Below are 18597 nucleotides of genomic sequence, written 5' to 3' on the forward strand. Positions count from 1 at the left end.
GAATAATGGTTCAGTCAAACGCAAAGCCAGCAGAAGGAACATAAAACAATGTGTGCTTATATAGGGCCTACATAAATAGTGCTTTTTAAAAATGTTTGACAATGAAATAATAGTTGTGGGTTTGTTCCATTTTTATTTTTTCCTTATAAATTAACCTCTGGATTGTTAAGGATCCAGAGACTTTGCACATCAGAGTGGTTATAAGACCTAAAAATATTTGTTATAACCTCTCACAAAAGAATATAAACAGAATTTGTCCTTTGTGTGTCATTAATAAACAACCATGGGCCATACTCTCACTCCACACAGTTTCAGAGAAGTCAATCAATTTATATAAATTTCAAAACAAACAGAGCTGACTCCACATATGCTGGGCCAAAGGAAGAAACTGGAAACAAGTGAGTGTACATGATTAGGGCTGGGCAAAGTGTGGGACACTGTCTATGATCACTCTTTACAATGTTTTTATTTGCTCAAAATTCCCTGTTTATTGCTGTTTAACAAACAAAATCAGAGCAGCTCAGGCAGTGATGGTATTTTCCCCCCATTTCTCAGTGACTTTGTTCCCACTCTCAGGCCAGCTTGGGAGCTATGCAAGGTGCCCAAGTGCTTGGGTGCAGCTTTCCTGAGCTGCAGACAAATACTCCAATTTATTTAAACTGCTCAACCACACTGCCTCCTCACTTCTTTCACCCTCTATCACCTTTTTTTTTTTTTTTTTAATGCTGAAAGAGAGCCTAAAACCTCCTGTATAAAATATAACTGAAGTCTAAGGTGTTACTTCCAATTTGCAGCTGCGCCGTTAAGAGTGAAAATGCACATCATAATTAGGAGCAGAATTATATCCTTCTATAAGCCATTAAACATCATAAGCCATGTTTAACTGAAAACCTTGGTGGGCTTTTCATCTATGTTGTGCAAGCCTGAGGCCAGAGTGGTGACTGTCACAGCCAAGGAGACACAGACAGATAGATGATGGAGAGTGCAGACTGCGCACCCACACATAAAGCGCGTGAGAGGAAGGAGAGTGCACGGAAGGAATATTAATTGAGCAGAAAATAAGTATTCTCAATATCCCCCTGCCCCCTTAAAAAGTAGCCACAAGATGAGGAGAGCTGCAAACATGTTCATCTTGGGGAAACAGCCGTCCTTAACGTGACATGTAAGGCTATTACTTTAATAATGGGATTTGCACAGCGCACAACTGATAGGCTATGCTCAGAATAGACCCTGTGAATCTAATTTTCCTCTCAATGAGTATTATTGCAGTTGGTAACTCCACAGATTTCAATAGAGTTGCTCCAGATTTGTATTGGGGTGAGTGGAGAACTAGGCTCTACTATGATATTTTTTTAAATCCACAAGAATGTAATTCTACTTACCCAGTCATAAAACCCAGGGCTCTTTTGATCCTTTCTACTTTCGTAGCAAATTATTTACAGAAGCTTGTCTTTTAAAGATTCTCATCAAAATAGTTAAATTACTGCTTTCTCTCACTTTTGTGATAAACCATCAATTACTTGAATTTAACCTATTTTCATGCCTGAGTCCATGCCTTACAAGTGTTGAAGAATGAAAGGGCAGTACAGGAATTGTACAAAGTGGTTTAAGTTTTACATCATTCATTTTGTTCTCCCACTGCCTTTTTAAAATACTTTTCCATCACACATCCAGTAAAAGAAATTTTCACTGGCCTGATTTAATAACAGATATAAAACAGCTTTTAAGTGCTATACTGATACACTTAAGGATACAGAAGCAAAAAAAGACAGAAAATTCCTTAACTTGTTTTTAACTACAGAATCTCTTCCCTCATTTTGCGCACTCTAGAAAATTATAGAAGTCGGTACAACTCTTGATCCTGATATCTTCAATCTTTAAGAAAAATAGGCAAATGCCATTCACCCCCTGCTGAAATCATTGCCAGCAAAATGAATTTTTTCCTAAGTCACAAAAAATTAAGTTCATGTCGTGATTGAAGTTTTCACAAACCCTTAAGCAAAATTTCTTCTTCCTAAAGCATTCATTCAGTAACGAAATTAAACAATAGGTAGGAAAAGATAGTCCTGAACAAACTGATTATCTGTTTTTACTCCATTGCTCCATTTTTAGTTTTTTCATGTTGTATTTTACAGCCATCCCAAGAAAAGAAGTTTCCTATAAGTAAGATAGTGGCAAGCCCAAATCTCTAACACAGACAGTGCCATTTCCTGACAAGCACAATTCCAGGCTCTTTGCCATCACACACTCAGGTCACCTTTGGAGATCCTGCAGGGCACCTAAAAAAAACCCATGACAAACTCATTCACTGACTTGACCAGAACCAAAAGCAGATGTAACCAAACCAATTGCCTGAAGTTAATTCAGAGTAGTACCTATGGAGTTATGATCTACTATTACAGAATCATGGAACCACTTAAGTTTGAAAAGTCCCTTAAGATTGTCAAGATGAGCCATTAACCCAACACTGCCAAATCCACTACATGTCCCCACCTGCCACATCTACACATCTTGTAACTGCCTCCAGGGATGGTGACTCAACCATTTCCCTGGGCAGCCTATTCCAATGCTTGACAACCCTTTCAGAGAAGAAACTTTTCTTAATATGCAAGCTGAACCTCTTCTGGTGCAACTTTAGGCTACTCATAACTTAAAGCTCTGCGCCTTGTTACAGTGCATTGCTGTTGAATAAAAGTTTTTTGAAAAGTTAACTGAGAGGTATATTTGGACTGGGAATGATTGCAGACTAGTTCAGCCATGACTGAATTACTGGCAGCTGATTTGCAGCATCACTGCATGACCAAGTGACCTACTGATATCATCATCCATACCTTGGAGCATTTACTTAGGCAGGATATTACTCTTCAGGTAGTATTTTCAGCACTCCAGACTGAAAGATTTAAAAGACAGAAAAGGGGAAAAAAGAGAGAGGGAGTACAATACAGTAACATCTCAATTTATTGCTTACTGTTATAGCTACTCTATACAAGGCATCCCAAATCCAATCTCAGATTCTGTTTATTGTGCTACAGAGCCCCCTGTGTTGAGTAGATTAACTAGCATTCCTTACATTAGACCAGCAGGGAAAAAGAAAAAAAATATATCAAATGTTAGATCTAGCAGCCACTGGTGCAAGTTCATTTTCCAGAAAAGACAAATTAGTTGCTAGGTTCTTGCAAACAGCTCAAAAAAAGGTGGTGATGAACAATGCTGCCTCACATGCAATGAGAGAGTAAATAAGGCACAAGCCCACAAGATAAACAGGAAAAAATCAGCTTCCTCTAAATGAGAAAAGATTGGCCAAATTAATTGCATATCTCTGTATTAACTTTTTATTGACAGCATTTAAGGATGACTAGTTTGAACTCAGTACATCCCTGGACAGAAAACCTTAAAATACACAAACATACTGAGATTGGGACCAGACATTTCAACTGCATTGAAATGTTCACTGAGTGGTGGCACCAAAGACAAGGCCCTTAGGAAGGAAAGAAGCTGAGATGAGAGAAAAGCAAGCTGCTTGAAAAAACACTGCAAAGGTTAAAAAGGCAGGAGAAATTGCTCATAGAGTTTATGTGGGGTGGGAAGCTGCAGGTGAGATCAAACCATGCCCAGTTCCTGAGCTAGCAGAGATCTCAGTACCCTAGTAAGAGCAATGAAAACATTCAGAGCTAAAGAAAAGCAGAAATCAGCTGGCAAAGGTAAGAGAGGATTCACAGTTTTTTTTCCCAATTAAATTCAAATTTCATTCCTTCTGGCTTCTTCTAAAGACGTTGCCATTTTTATCACCCAAAAACTGGAGCCTTCTGGCCAAGCAGGGCTGCGCCCACACCTTAAAATCACCTTACATGGCAGGGAGGCACGACAGTGACATTAGTGTCTCAAAGGAAGAGATTATTAAAATCACACACCTACACAAACACTGCTGGTGACAGTGTTTCAAGGCATTTATTCTGGAGCTGTGTGTGGGACCAACTTCTTGAACAAATTCTCAAAAAAGTTTAAGACGGAAACAAGAACCAAAAGCAAAACATCTTCTAAGCTGAGGAAATTGCTGTAAGCTTTCAGTGTTTTACTTTCAAAATCCTACAGCCTTCAGCAAAATCCTTGGAAAATCTCTTTGTGTTTATGAAATAGCAATGGATATCACAACCTAAAAACCTATAAACCAGTGCAACCAACCCTTTCTTAACTCTCTAAGGGCAAATAACACCTGCATTTCCCATGGAACTGCTAGTAAAGGAATGCTGACTCTTGGCAATTTTAACTACAGAATAAAATAACACCTTAGTGAAAAATAGAAGATTAAGTATTATAGTAGAGTTTCAGGGTTGCCCCATCAACCTGAGCCATAATAGGAGCGAAACAATCAGTGCACAAACCAACACAAGAGCTCCACGGATGTAAAAAGACACAAGAGCTTATCTGCTTCAACAAGTTCTTTCATCACATATCCAAAACAATTATTTTATGTATGTTATCTTGTGCTTGTCATGTATACCTGGGACTATTGAAATAATTTATTTGATTGCGTGTGCAACCAAAACAAAAAAGTATTTCCATAACAGGATTTTGTTTTTCCACGTCAAGTCTACAGAAGTTAATTTCTGTACTTACTGCTATAACTTAGCTGAAGTTAAAATACAGCATGATAACATTGTCTGAGATCACTGAGAACACTGTCTGTGTCAGAGAATACTACACCTTCAGAATTGTAAATTAGCATAGTAATAGGATTTTTGGTAAGAGGAAAAAATATGTTTTCATAGTTCTTACTCCAAACCGTTGCTTTAAATTTGTGATCAAGTTTGATAATTTCTCAAGGCAGAGAAATGCAAAAGCCCTAAAAGTTCCTTTTTTTCGGCTAGAGCCCTAAAAAGCTCTGGAGCATTATAATTTTCTGAGACAATTTACCAAGAAATAAGGGGTATAGGGATGGAGGGGAGGGGTTGAATATCATGCAGCAGGGAGAGAAGGCAAATCAACAGAAATTGTTTTGAGATATTGCAGAGTGACCTACCAAGCTCTCTGATCGGCCTTGAAGTTAGTAATTACAACTGACAGAATCTCAAAGCATTTTAAATATTTCTACTAGGACTCCTTTTGTACAAACTCCTGTTTGTATCAGTGAGAGTTTACACATTAAAGATTAAGCCAAAAAGACTGGCTTAGCTATATATGTCTGCCTATTAATTTGATTAGCATGGGATAACCAAAACAGAATAAAAGCAAAAGAGTCACCTACATCTGTGAAGCAGAACTGAAAGCCTAGTTGCTTTACACATCTGCTTTTCCAGCAACTGCATCTACTGAGTATTCCTGTAATGAGTTACAAGAAAAATCAGTGTTCGTGGGCCTTGAGAAAAAAACCCAGTTTGTCCCAATAATAAATCACATGGTCCTTAATAATAATTTTTAAATGTTTGAAGTAAAAACAGGTTTGCTCTTTTTTATTGTAAAAGCTTGTCCCGAAATAGTTTTCTCATAATAAAGAGTTTATAAGAAAAATGGTAACTGGAATTAAAATTAGGCTGGAAAGACAGCTATTAAAACCTCAAAGCAACAGGTTTATAGGAAATCAAGAAAGTTAACTAATGCCAGGAATTAGAAATACAGGATGACAAAGAGTAGAGGAAAAAGTCCTTGACTAAAGGAATTGCAAGAATTATTCTAAAAGTTAAGATCCTCACATCCTGATTAGGGGCACAGAGACAGGTTTTTAGAGGGGGCCACAAGGAGACAAGTTAATAACCCAGTTTCAAATCATCCTGCAAGACTTACTGAGCTCAGAGAGATTCTGCCCACACAGAGTTGAAAGGTTTAGTATGTAAGAGCTGCCTTCTGACGGGTCTGGGAGATTACCTCTCTCTTATCAACTCCAGAGTGAACTCTAGCTCTCACAACAACGATCTCTTACAGGAGATTCCTCAGCAGTGAACAGAATAAATGTGATTGCAGCACATTTTAGATTCTCGGCGTGAGGAAGTGAATATCAAATTTAAAAAGCGCCTATTACTTTTTATCTGTGTAAGTCATTCTGCTAAGTGGTGATATAAATAAAATTACATGTACAATCTCGCTTATATCTTTTCTTTCAATGTATATCCATGGTTTCTTTCCCCTTACATTCCCTGGGTTAAATTAGCAGAAGTGGAGTGTGATAAATTGAAGCTGAACTATAAATGGGTGTTTTGGAAGGGGGAAAAGGTTTCCGCTTGTTCTAAATGTGTAAACTTTTAAAAATATTGCAATTTTAAATCCTGGAAAAGTGCCATCCAATATTCAAGACTGGCAGGCAGCTCTTATTGCCTTTTTTTATATGCTATTACAAAACTTTTTGATTTTAAGCATTAGCCCGACTATTCCTAAGTGTGTCCAACTAAAGATGTAACAATAGGAGATTACAGCCATTTCTTTTTCATGCCATAAGTTCATTATTTCTATTTCCTGTTTCACTCAAGTGTTTCTTTTAAAGTTTTGAAATTCTTATGATCTCCACAGTTGAAACCAAACATAAATCCCAGGCAAGCTAATGGAACAAAGGAAACCCCCAAGTCTATCAATAGCAATAGATACCAGCTCTCCCCAAGCCATGTATAATTAAGAGTAATGAAAAATCCCTGGTTAGTTATCATAAAAACAGGCTCCTTACCATAATCTGTAAGGCACAGTCAGGTCCAAGTTGTTTTGTTCAACCACCTCACCAACTGTTCCTTCTTTTTAGTGACTTATTAAAAAAGAGGGAAAAAAAAAATCTTTGCCAGTGATAGCTGGGGAAAAAACTCCCAAGAGATTTCAGACTTCGTTAATTAGGGCCATCAGAACTGTACTTCATTCAAGCAGTACAAAACAGTGCAATCAAGAGTTATGTCCCGGGCTGTAGCTATTTGCCCCTCTCTCATTCTCTTCTTCTTTCTCTCACCATCTCTTTCAGTAAATGAGACTAATTTTTCCAGCAGCCTTTAACTCCCTAGATTAACTGAAGTGGAAAATGTGACTACAAACTCATAGCACTGTCTAGCCTCCAACCCAGCACAGAATCAACTTTGTTTTAAGTGCTGAAGGACACCTAGCAAGCTGCTACTTGCTAAGTTCATAACCTAGAAGTGCATATTCACACACAACAGGACTGCGCCATCTAGTTAGCTGCCAGCAGCAGGCTTTGGGAGCAGATGCCTCGGGATGCAGGGCTTTAGCCCTTGGGAATGTTCAGTTTCTTACAGATTCAATTGTGGTGTGGGTTTTTTGTTTTTTTTTTTTAATAAAATATCACTACTGAGATAATCCACATCTAGTGGATATGGGAAAATTTAGGCTATAATAGCGTAGCAAACTTCTGCATCTATCTTTGATTTACAAGATAAAAGCAACTTTTAAATTAAAGAGCCTTTCTGCTAAGAGAGCTTATTATGCCAGAGACAGGAATGATTTTCCTAGAAAGTTGTCCCTGTGTGCACGCCTATTATCTTTGCTTTCCCCCTTCCACTAATGAGCATTTATCTAAAGAGCCTGTTAATCCTCTGATGTGTGCTTCTGGTCAGAGGTAACAGTTTGAATAAAACCACTAATCACTTATCACTAATCACTGATCATTAATCACACTTTTCCCTAGTGCTTTGCGACCTGTACAGCTCCCTTTAGGATTAAGGAGTCACAAATAAGGAGTTTAGCCATTTTTTTTATTAAGAATTTCCAGCTTTTGAAACAGACAACCTCATTCGCCACATGAAAGTTACAAAACACTGAGCGGGGACTTTCACCACTGTACACTTTTATACTGAAAATAAACTGTGCCCTTATGGAAGCATGCCTCCTTCAGCAAAATTCCCACAAATTACCCTGCATTTTTGCATTCGGCTCTCACTTTCCACCTCTCAATCTTCTCTCAGTCCAATTTCTGGATTATCCGTGCATATATCTTACAAGAAAGTTTTCCTACACCACTGTTCCTTGACGCACTGCTGCTTGTCCAAATGGCCAGACAAGGAAAGTCTGGTGCACACCAGCGGGTGAATCTTTCTCTAAAAGCTGCAGTCTCAAGAAAAGCCCGAGTAAGATGCTTCACAGTAATTACTATTCAAGCTTCAATTTCATCTAGCTAAGCACTGTTTCTTACTGATAATATATGGAAATCTTCTAATCTTGCTGCTTAAGTCAGTTCTCATATCGGTATGGATTTAAAAAAAAAAAAAAAAAAAAAAAAGAAAGAAGAAAAACCAAACAACATATGGACATTTCATTTTCCTTTATTCCTACCCCCATCTCTGAAACTACCTCTCTCTTTCCAATTATAAAGCTTATATTGAGCCCTGGAGATGAAGGATCACTCACCATGCTCGGACATAAATAATAGAGGAGGCAGAGTTTAGCAAGTATTCCCCTTACACTCCTGCAGCGCTTATCGTCCTGAAAACTTCGCTGGGGAGAGAGAGACCCCTGTAAGAGAGGACAGTAGCGGGGGGAAGCGGAGCTGGGGAGGGGGATGATGAGCGGAGCAGAGGGGCTGGAAAGGGAGAGGAGGGCTGCAGAGAGGGCACCTTGTCAACACTCGCCCCCGCCCCGCACCCGAGGGCATCAGAAGCGGAGCATCAGCCCGCACCGGCCCGCAGCATGACGTAAGGGCCGGCAGCAGCCCGGCACCCGGGGTGTCGCACGGGGAAGGCACCGCCGGCTGCCCCCGGCTCCCCGGGAAGCACGGCCGCCGCCGCGAAACTTATCCAGAAGTTTTGGGGGCGGCGGGGAGAGAGGATGGCGGGGCGGCGCGCCGCCGAGCTGTCACCGCCCGGTGCCCCGGGCACGCTGAGCCGTCCAGCCCGCCCGGGGCGCGGGACCCGCGGTGCCCGGGGCTGCCCGCCCGCCCGCTCCGCTCGGGCAGCGGCACCGCCGCGCTCCCTGCGCTCCGCGGCAGCCGCCCCGTCTCATCCCATCCCGTCCCGTCCCGGGAAGCGGCGCGCAGACTTCCCAAACTGCCTGAAGTGCGGACGGGGAGCCTCGGCGGCCGTGCGCTCCCGCCCCCGCCGCTCTGCTCTGCCCTGCCCGACCCTCCGCGGGACGCGGGGTCGCTCACGCCCCCTCTCCGTGCGCCCGCAGACCGGCGCTGCCGCCCGCGGAGCAGATGCGGCGGCGGAGGGCAGAGCCCCTGCAGCCGCAGGCTGCCCCTGCCCCAGCCGCGCTCCCGGCGCTGCTGCCTGGGCTCCGTGCGGGGCGCGCCGCGCCGGGCGCCTTCCCGGGGCTGCCCCGTATTTTTAGGAACTTACCGCCCGGTGCGGCGGGGACGGGACCGGCAGCGCGGCCGGAGGAACCACGTTGGACTGAGGGACGGTTACAATACGTTCTATTTAGAGAAGCATTACATCACCCTCCGTGACGTCACGTGGGATTCCTGAACTTCTAAATCATTGCGGTCCGTGCCGGGCGGGGGGACGGAGCGCGGGGCCGGGGCGCGGCCTCGGGCGGTCCCGCCCCCGCGGGGTGCGGGGCGGAGCGGGGCGAGCCGGCCCGGAGCTCGGCCCGCCCCCGCGGGATGCCCGGGCGGGAAGGGGCGCAGCCGGGCCGGGCTGTGCCCGGGGACAGCGGCGGCCCGGCCGTGGCGAGCTCCGGCAGGCGCGGAGCCTGCGCTGGGTGACAGCCGCAGGGGGGACTCGGGTCCCGCAGCCCCCAACTCTTTCGGCTCTTTTTGTTTGCTCGAGTTTCTTTATCTGTAAAATGTCTGAGAAGTACACCGCGGTGCCCGAGAAGGGAGGGAAAGCTCCGTGCCGAGCTGCAGCGCTGCGGGGATGCGCCGCTGTCCACCTGCCCAGGTGTGCCCCGTGCAGGGTTTGGTGCCGGCGGTGCTGGAGCAGCGCAGTCACAAAGAATCCTAACTGATATAATCGAGCGCCTCATCGCCTTTTGAACATTTAAACATTCTGCATCTAGTTGGCAGTATCCCTGCGGCTGCGTCTGGGACGCTTGCCGGTGACAAAGTTGTTGTTCCACCCTGTAACTACTTCAGCGCCTCCTTTTCTGTTCTTTTTTACTCTCAGCCTAATGCTCCTCAGCAGTGCCTCTAGCACCTGGGTCTGGAGGTTCCTTTGGCACCTTACTCCACACTGCAGTTATCCAGGAGGTATTTGTATCAAAGATACACATGATTGAACTGGATTTAGCAGCTGATTCATGCCAGGAGGTATGACTTAATTCTGATGCAGTGTTTCTGCACCTAAGCCTGGAATGTCTCATGAGGAAAGCTCAGTGTTTTCAGGGTCTCAGAATCTGCAATGGCTTGCTCAGTTTGGTTTTTCTCTGATATTCCATTAAGAGAGGAGAGAGTAATGTAACACGTACTGCCAAAACTGGGAACTACTTTACAAATGGCAATAATGCAGCACTTTACTCCTAATAATACCATTCTTTTGCAGGTTTAAATTAGGCCGTCTAATTATCATCTTCAGCTTTTAACAATTCACGGGCACTCTATGCAGGATTTAAGCAGATAGAAGCGGATCCTATCAGTGACTGATGATAGGTTTTGAACTCATTTAACTCCTTAGGATAAAGCTCAGTGATGCTGTCACTGTAAGCCTTCATTTTGTCAGGTATTATCTTTGGAAATTGCATATCGAGTGCAAAGTGCCTTACCTCTAAATGTCCTGGAATTATAAACTATACAGATGACTAAATTAATAATTGCAGTAATTTCTGTCTCACAGGAAGGGTTTTAGCATACACAAACACAGTAGTTTAAGGTCATGACAAAAAGATTTAAGTGCAGAGAACAGCTCTGTCTCTCATTGAGATTTCATCACACAATTTACATACTCACACTTCTCACATGAGGCTGGGACTGTGGTTGATTGATGGGTTTTCCTGGGATTGCAGTAGGATTTTTCTCCAGTTTTCTCAATGAAACCAAACTGTATATGCCAATGGAGAATTCAGGTGCCAGTCAAAGACAACAGGGCCCAAACCCACCAGCTACCTCTGTAGTAAGACCCAGTTATGGGAAAAAAAAAATCCTAAAAGCAAGATGCACAGAACCACCACTTTATTTGGATCAATAGCTTTACCTACCATGTACATATTGGTCAGATCTCTACCCTTAAAGAGACAGACAGCTTGTGGCAGCAGTTTGTGTGTGTCTGCCCCTGAGAGGGTGTTGACAAATGTTTTCATAGGTGGTTACCTTGGTTTTCGCTGACAGCAGAGCAGAGAGGTTTTGGGTTCCTGATATGAGTCTCAGGGTCTGAGGAAAGACTCTTGAAATGAGCTGTAGTCCTGGGGGGTAGAGTGAGTGCAGAATAATGTCAACGGTTCCTCTGAGGTTGAAATCTGCTGCAATATGTGTCACATATTATTGCTTTTCCCCATGCCAAACTTCTGCTTCACTTGCCACCCTCAGATTCTGTTGCTCTTCTCCCTCTTCCAGCTCTTTACTTCTCTATTTCCCTTTTTCTTTTGCCTGTTACCAACCTTCTCTCTGTCCTACCAAGACCACTCTGATCTCTGAATGGGGATGTGAAAAGGAGCTCTGAGATGCAGCTTTGTTTTGTTCTATGCTCATTTTAATCCCTGGCGGTTGAGTGGTTCACAGAGAAGAAAATGTGTGGATGCCTTCAGCCTGAGGACACTGAGCAGAGAAGGGATGTACAGAAAATGTAATTGCCAGATTCTTTCTTGATTTAAACTGTGGGATGTTGATAGTAAAAGAGGCGCTCCTCTGCCTGCAAAGTTGCTGCTTTCAAGTTGAGCTGATGTCTGCTTGTGTGCTGTCACTGTGAAGAACAGCTCTTTAATATGAACTGCTCTAAAGGTGGTTTGAATTAGCATATTCCACTCGGCAAATGAGGAATGCACGCAGAGTCAGTTACCACAGCTCAGCTGACAAGCCGTAACTTGAGAACATGCTCTATACGGGGGACAAATTTGAACAAATCTCAGAGGCTGATCAAAGGCACCTCCCGGAACAGCAGGATGATCATTCTGCAGAACTTCAGGTTTCTGCTCCAAAAGCATGTAAAAAAAAAATACAAACAACAACAAACAAATCAAAAAAAAACACCACCAAACAAAAAAACACCAACTTGTGAAATATGGGTTAATGTTAGGCAAGGAAACTTCCTTTGGAATATTGCTTCAGGAGTGATTGAATTTTGGAAGCAGCTTTCCAAAATACTCCTGCCTAGGGCAGGAAAACTCCATCCTGAATGGTTCAAACTTGGCAATGTTTTTAAGAGATTGAAGAAACTTGTAATGAAAAGTACTGAGCAATCAACTCCACGAGGTACTACCTGTTTTTTCATAAACCATTTTAAAGGTACAAAGTCATACGCTGCTTTTCTATTTTTATACTCACTCTTTTGTAAAGCTGCTTTCTTCTGATGCTGAAATCCTAACTTAAATACTTTTCTGTATCGCATGTTCTAACAAATGTTTACCATATAGGTCTTTGTCAGTTTTAGTCTGTAAGTGTAAAACCTGGAAAGGACACACTCTTTACAACAGTAGCTAAATGGGTATGAAAACTACTCAGACATTTGAAGTGATATGAGTGAGAATGACATTTTGTTTGACTGATAGTAAATGACAGTAGTGCTGTTTCAGCAAACACCTAAAATCCTTGTCATATCATTAAAATCATTGGGAAGCAAAGATATTAAAATAATTATAGGAGTTTTGTATGTCAAATATCAGTCTCAGCAAGTCACTAGTGCTGTCACATAAAATGAATATTTACTGCTGGTAGAGTTGAAGATTTTACATACCCATTCTTCCTATAACATCATTAACCACATGTTTAACTAAGCTGCTGCCAGTGTTGAGTGTTACTCTCAGCTCTGGCACTTGCAATTATCTTGTTACAAGTACTTTTCAGCAATATCTTTTAGTCTAATAGAACAGTAATTTATTCATCTCCTTACATGCTACTAAAACTTCAGATCTCCCCATTTATCACGTGGAACTATCCACAAAAAAAAGTAATTCAGCACTAGTCACAAAGAAGTGAAGCCTAAGAAATAAAATGGTAAGAGGAAAAATTGATAAAATTGATTTTGAGATCTTAACATATACTTTAATCCATGGTGATAGTAAAATGCATTTTAAAAGGAGGTACACATTATGCTATTTAAAATATAATAGTCCTAGTGATATCCTGAACAAATGTAATTCTGGTATTTTTGTGAAATGCTCGATTTCTTAATTATTGTGTCTTTGTTCAGACCTCACCTTCCCTTATTTTAGTAACAGACTGAAAGGGATATCAGTGGAGGGAACCAAGTATTCTCTATGGTTTCAGGAGCTCACTCAGAAGTACCAGATTAGTCTTAAAGCTGAGACAGAAACTGGTAAATAAGTAGAGTTAACCAGAAGTTAAGTAGTATCAAATATTTAAAAAAAAAAAAAATGTTCTATTAGATGAAATGCAAATGGTAAGCAATGTTCCTGTTCAACTGTATCATTTCTCGAGTGGACTGGAGAGGAAAGGAAGTGTGATACATGGCAGGGATGTGAAACAGTCCTGTGGGATGCCAAGCCAGTCACATCTGCATTTCTGTGCTCTGTGTACATCTCTCCCATTCATCTGATGGTCACACTTTTTCTTAATGACATTTGTGTCTTAAGCAGGTGACAAAAGTAGAGAGCCAGGTCTCAGTAGGAGTGCAAGCAAACCAGGAATATGCTTTGCAAAATTCTACATACATCTGTAATACATGAGAGCACATTTTGTCCCGTAACAGTACTAATTGCCACAGTTCTATGCCTTCTGAAAATAAAGATGCCTAGCAGTACCTCCTGGTCTTTACAAGATTATATGAGCACTGAAAATTGATCTGAGAGGGGATTCATGTTCTCTTTGAGAGTTTATCTGCAAAGTGACTTGAAGTTGGATGAGCCAAGCAGGAGCTCTCAGTTTTCACCTCACCTATGCTGCAGAAGCTACAGCCCAGAAATTGGCCTTTTCTTTTCCCCTTCCTGGAAGGCTGCTTGTGAAGCACCAAATCACTTAATTCCAAACTCCCCTGTCTGAACTAAACTGCTGAGAGTCTGCAGGACAAAATCAATGTGTGCTAATTACTGAGCAGCCACAGAACTAGCTGGTGGAAGAAGGCTTGCTCTTGACCTGCAGGCTTTTAGCCATTGTTTAAGATGTGCTTGTTGGGTGCATCTGAGCTTTAAGCAGCACGTAAAATGATGACTTTTCATTCTTCTTAACTTACCCAAAATCAGTTTTATTCCATGTTTCTCCTCTGTCTTGGTAAAGTTAAGGGTAGCTGTAGTTCATGCTTGTGCCACAAAAAAAGAATGAGCAGAATAATGGAGAAGCACAGCCCTTCCCATGGAAAAGACCCAAATGGAGGTTCATTCATGCAGAAAGGTGTATGCTGGCCTCCTCAAGCTGGTGACAATAATGAGGATGCACACGAGGCCCAGAACTGCAAGAGAGAGAATTGTCTCCTCTTTTTTCATCATTTCTCCTTCTCCATTCAATGAGTGATGCCCTCATGCCAGGAAGCACAGTTTGACCAACCTCCTCTCCTTCAGACCCCAGTGCACATTTGTTCTTGATTTGTTCTTGCTCAAGGCATGTTCTCTCATGTTCATACATGTTCTCCCAGCTCTGACACACAATGCCATGTAACTCCTCACCTCTTGTGGACAAGCAGGTACACAATGGTTCTCCAAGCAGGTCAGATCCCAGGTACCTGAATCTTCACTGTAGCTGTGTGCCATGTGCAGCTGTGTGCCAGAGGTTTAGGTAGGTTTTTGGCCTCTGACTGGATTTTAGCTGGTTTTAATTTATTGGGTTGTTGTTTTTTTAGTTGGTGGGTTGTTTTAGTTGGTGGGTTGATGTTATTTTAGTCTTAGAACAGAATGAGGGAAAAAAAAACCAGACCAGGAGTTGAAAGATATAACATCTTTGTATGTTTCTGAGAGCCTAATTTAGAAATCATATTTAAACAAGAAGGAAAAAATATAAATTCTTATGTCTCATTTGGTCAAATCTCTGATTATTAATGGAATCAAATAACATTACAGCTGTATTTATAGATAAAAATCATGGGCTCATGTGGCAGAAAGATCTTACAGACATTTTTAAGTGTATTTTTTTCTTTCTAACAGACTTTCTTCTACTGGTTCTCTTCTTGGGGATGTCATGAATGTCAGAGATACAAAGGTGTTCCTCCTTTATATGTGCTGCAAAGATGTCTCATTCATACCTTCACATTACTCACTTTGTGGGTTTTGCTGCTGGAAACAGAATGGGAGAAAATATTTTGCATGAGAAGGTGCAGGTACTCTATGGCTGCAGTGTGGACTGTCAGGGGTCATTTTCTAGCCCACAGATGAGGGCTGAAGAGGGGCTGTAATGGAGATGCCCACAGTTTGTGGATTCATAACCACTTCTACTTTTCTCTATATGGTCTGCTTAGACTTTGTGGGGCAAATCAAGCTTTTGCCTTATTTTTAGCTGAAAAACTGAGAAAGAGATGATGAGGGATGATCCCAGCAGTTCCCATTTAATTGCAAAATTTTAAATTGTGATATTGCAGCAAGATAAGTAAAGTGTTTGCTGCCATGCAGCTCTGCCAGCATTTCACACAAACGTCAGTCAGGAAAGTCAGTAATTTTTTTTCAGCATGCTTTTGTTTAGACACATGTATATAACAGCCTTATCAGGAAGAAATTAAAAAAGCCACAGTGACCCAAGGATTTAAAAACCCTTTTTTCAAGAGCAAAGTTACCAGAAGTTACATTAAGTGAAACAAAAATCAGTCTGCACTACTAAACCTCATCTGCCATTAAGAACTTACATAATATACTGCTGACATCATGACTATATAAATTACATGGTACTTTCACATGTGACTTAGAGATTATATTACTTGTGTACAAAAAAAAAGACTAAACTTGCAATTTTTTTCATTTAGGATGAACTACTTTGGTATGTAATATAAAATTAGATACACATTCCAAAACAGCAACAGCAGGTTTAGTTTTTATTGCTTTTAATCCAACAGGTGCAAAAACATTCATTTAGTCAAAATGCACAAAACCTTTTTTAGAAAGGATACAGTTTTACTTTCATTCTTGCAACATAGAATATACCCTGGATTTTATTCTAGCTAAAGTACAAAAACAGGCTTGTTGTGTTTTACTGATGCAAATCCATGGGTAAAATCCTGGCTTCACTGAAGTCAGTAGGAAAACTCCCATGGATTCAGTGAGGCCAACATTTCATCCCATGTCTGTAATCAATGATTAAAATGTAACAGGGTCCAATGTCTGACTACACTGGAAAAAAATTACAGCAAAATACTTCAAGTAGTTTGCAAATATTTTGGAGACTTGAGACTCAGGGATTAATGCCTCTCCTAGTTACTCCTAGAGAAAACATTTATGTAACTTGTATTTGTACGTAGGTGAGTTCCAGACTGGATTTTTGAAGTGTGTTTGATACTTGGTATTAAAAAATACACTAATATTCATTTAATCTCTTTCTGAATTAATCACTTTTTAATTATACAATTTTCTTTTGCATGTTTTCTTCCTTATTTAAAAGGGAGAAGCATTCAAATATCTTCACTTTTGAAATGGAGACAGTCATTAATCTTAGATGACAATGCAAAAAAATAAGACACATAAATATTTGCAGGTAATTTATTTTATTTTACAATGCATTAAGTTTGTCTCCATCCTCACCATATTCGTGTGAAAAAGAAGAAATGATATATGAAAGCAACATAAATTGAGAAGTAGGACAAAAGACACAGTACACATTTGGAACCTGATTTCCCCTTCTCCTACCCCTCCCCTCACAGATCAAGCAACACACTGTATGTGACAGTTACATTTGCAATGTAACATTCAAGGGAAACAAATTTTAAAAGTCTTCTAAAATACAAGGTTTGTGAAACACAGGGAAATTTTCAAGGAGAGGTTTTTCTTGCATATTACACTAAGGCATAAATAAAAGATAGCTTATTCAGACATAGCTGAACTTAGCTAATAGAGCACTAGCTACCAAATTAACACTTTCTGTAAATAAACAAGAAATTGAACTTCAGACTTACCTGATGCTGAATGAGACAGTGAATTAACTCCTTCTGCTGAAAGTTATATATTTCAGTTGTAAGAATAAAAGGGAATCCCTGGAATACTTGTCAGCATAAAAGTCTCACAAGGCCCTGTCAATAAATTACAAGGAAGCATGAGGGGTCTATGTGAGCAAATAATAGAGAAGCATAGAAATTAAATATCATCCTTCTAGCTCAAAAAAAATCCCATTTAACTTCAATTTTACCTTATTAACCACCATACAAACCAGGCAGAGAGTACCCATTGTCACCACTTGTATAGCTGGAGTGGACATATCCGAGCTTGAAGAGAAATCAGAAATGAAACAGCTTTTCATAGTCTCTGCTGCTAGAAAAGATGAATGCACTCACATATCCAGGATGGATTACCTGGGTCCTTTAAGCAAACAGCACCACTAAAAATCATTCAGCTACAGCAAGGTTTACTAGAAATACCTTTAGGAAATAAAGCTGCATCGTGGAAGAAGGGAGAACTTGTTTTTCTGAAGCTGTACTCCTGAAGGGTTTCAAGTATTGTTTCAGTAGCAAAGATAAATAGCTAATGTCAGGAAAGAAAAACGACACAACCCTGCCAGAAGATCCGGTGACACTCAGCACAAGGTAGCATGAAATAAACAGTGCTGCAAAGATCACAGGGCTGGAATGGAAATCAAATGGCCAGACAGCCATAGAGCTGCTTCTCCTTTAACAAAAATACCTGGGAAAAAAAAGAAATGTAACAGCTTATTTATGTGCAGGAGAGTAGAATAAAAGAAGGCAATTACAAGTGATTGAGACATCAATTTGTGGAAAGCCCTAAGAGATGGCAAAAAGCCTGCTGGAAGTGCAAGGGGAAAAAAAGACTTTTGCTGAAATCCTGGATGTGGTGATTCTCATACAAGTTTTACTACGAATTGCTGACTTGATGTTTGCATCCCAGCTTTTCCCCACTGGGGAGGACATACAGGGAACAGCAGGTATGAAGGTCAGAGATGGTGAAACCTTGTGAGCTACAGAAAAATGCCAAGGCTGCCCATGCCTCAGGAATGAAATAACAGAGAGAAAGTTTGTCTAGAACTCTGCTGCTGCTGAGTGTTTCTAGGAAAGAAGGAGTAACTTTAAAACAGGGAGCTAAGCACTTCCTAAGGAGTTTAATTTCTTTTGGAAGCATTCATCTTGCAAGTGGAGCAGAAAATAGCCAGGCAAAGTATGAGATGTAGTATGTGGGGAGGTCTTCAGGGAATCAGAGAAGAAATGAACTGATGAGAGCCAACAGGGATATTATTAGATACTTGGCCATTCCAAAGTCAACCTTCTTCAAAGAGAGCAAATTCTAGCATCTAATTATATTCTTGTTTACCCTATAGAGATGATTTTCACACTGTAACTGGGGACTTTTTTCAGTGCATATAAACACTGGCTTATACTCTGCCAGAGTGTGTTTAGCAAGTAATATAGAAACGAGACAAAATACTCTAAGTTGTTCAATTTCAAGTGGTAAGTTTTAAAGACTTGTAATCTGAAGGAAAACATACAGAAC

At 41.0% G+C, this 18597-nt stretch overlaps 1 protein-coding gene across 2 annotated transcripts in view; it reads right to left on the minus strand.

Moving 5' to 3' along the window:
• The window catches only part of CREB5 (cAMP responsive element binding protein 5), a 249748-nt gene extending 240441 nt beyond the window's left edge, over window positions 1-9307 (minus strand). For both annotated transcript variants that reach the window (XM_056484901.1, XM_056484900.1), the window contains exon 1: window positions 9258-9307. The gene's annotated coding sequence lies outside the window, so the exon portion shown is untranslated. The remainder of the gene's footprint in view (window positions 1-9257) is intronic.
• Between the last annotated feature and the right edge of the window lie 9290 nt (window positions 9308-18597).

Source organism: Oenanthe melanoleuca, chromosome 2 (genome assembly GCF_029582105.1).
Source record: "Oenanthe melanoleuca isolate GR-GAL-2019-014 chromosome 2, OMel1.0, whole genome shotgun sequence".
NCBI lineage: Eukaryota > Metazoa > Chordata > Aves > Passeriformes > Muscicapidae > Oenanthe > Oenanthe melanoleuca.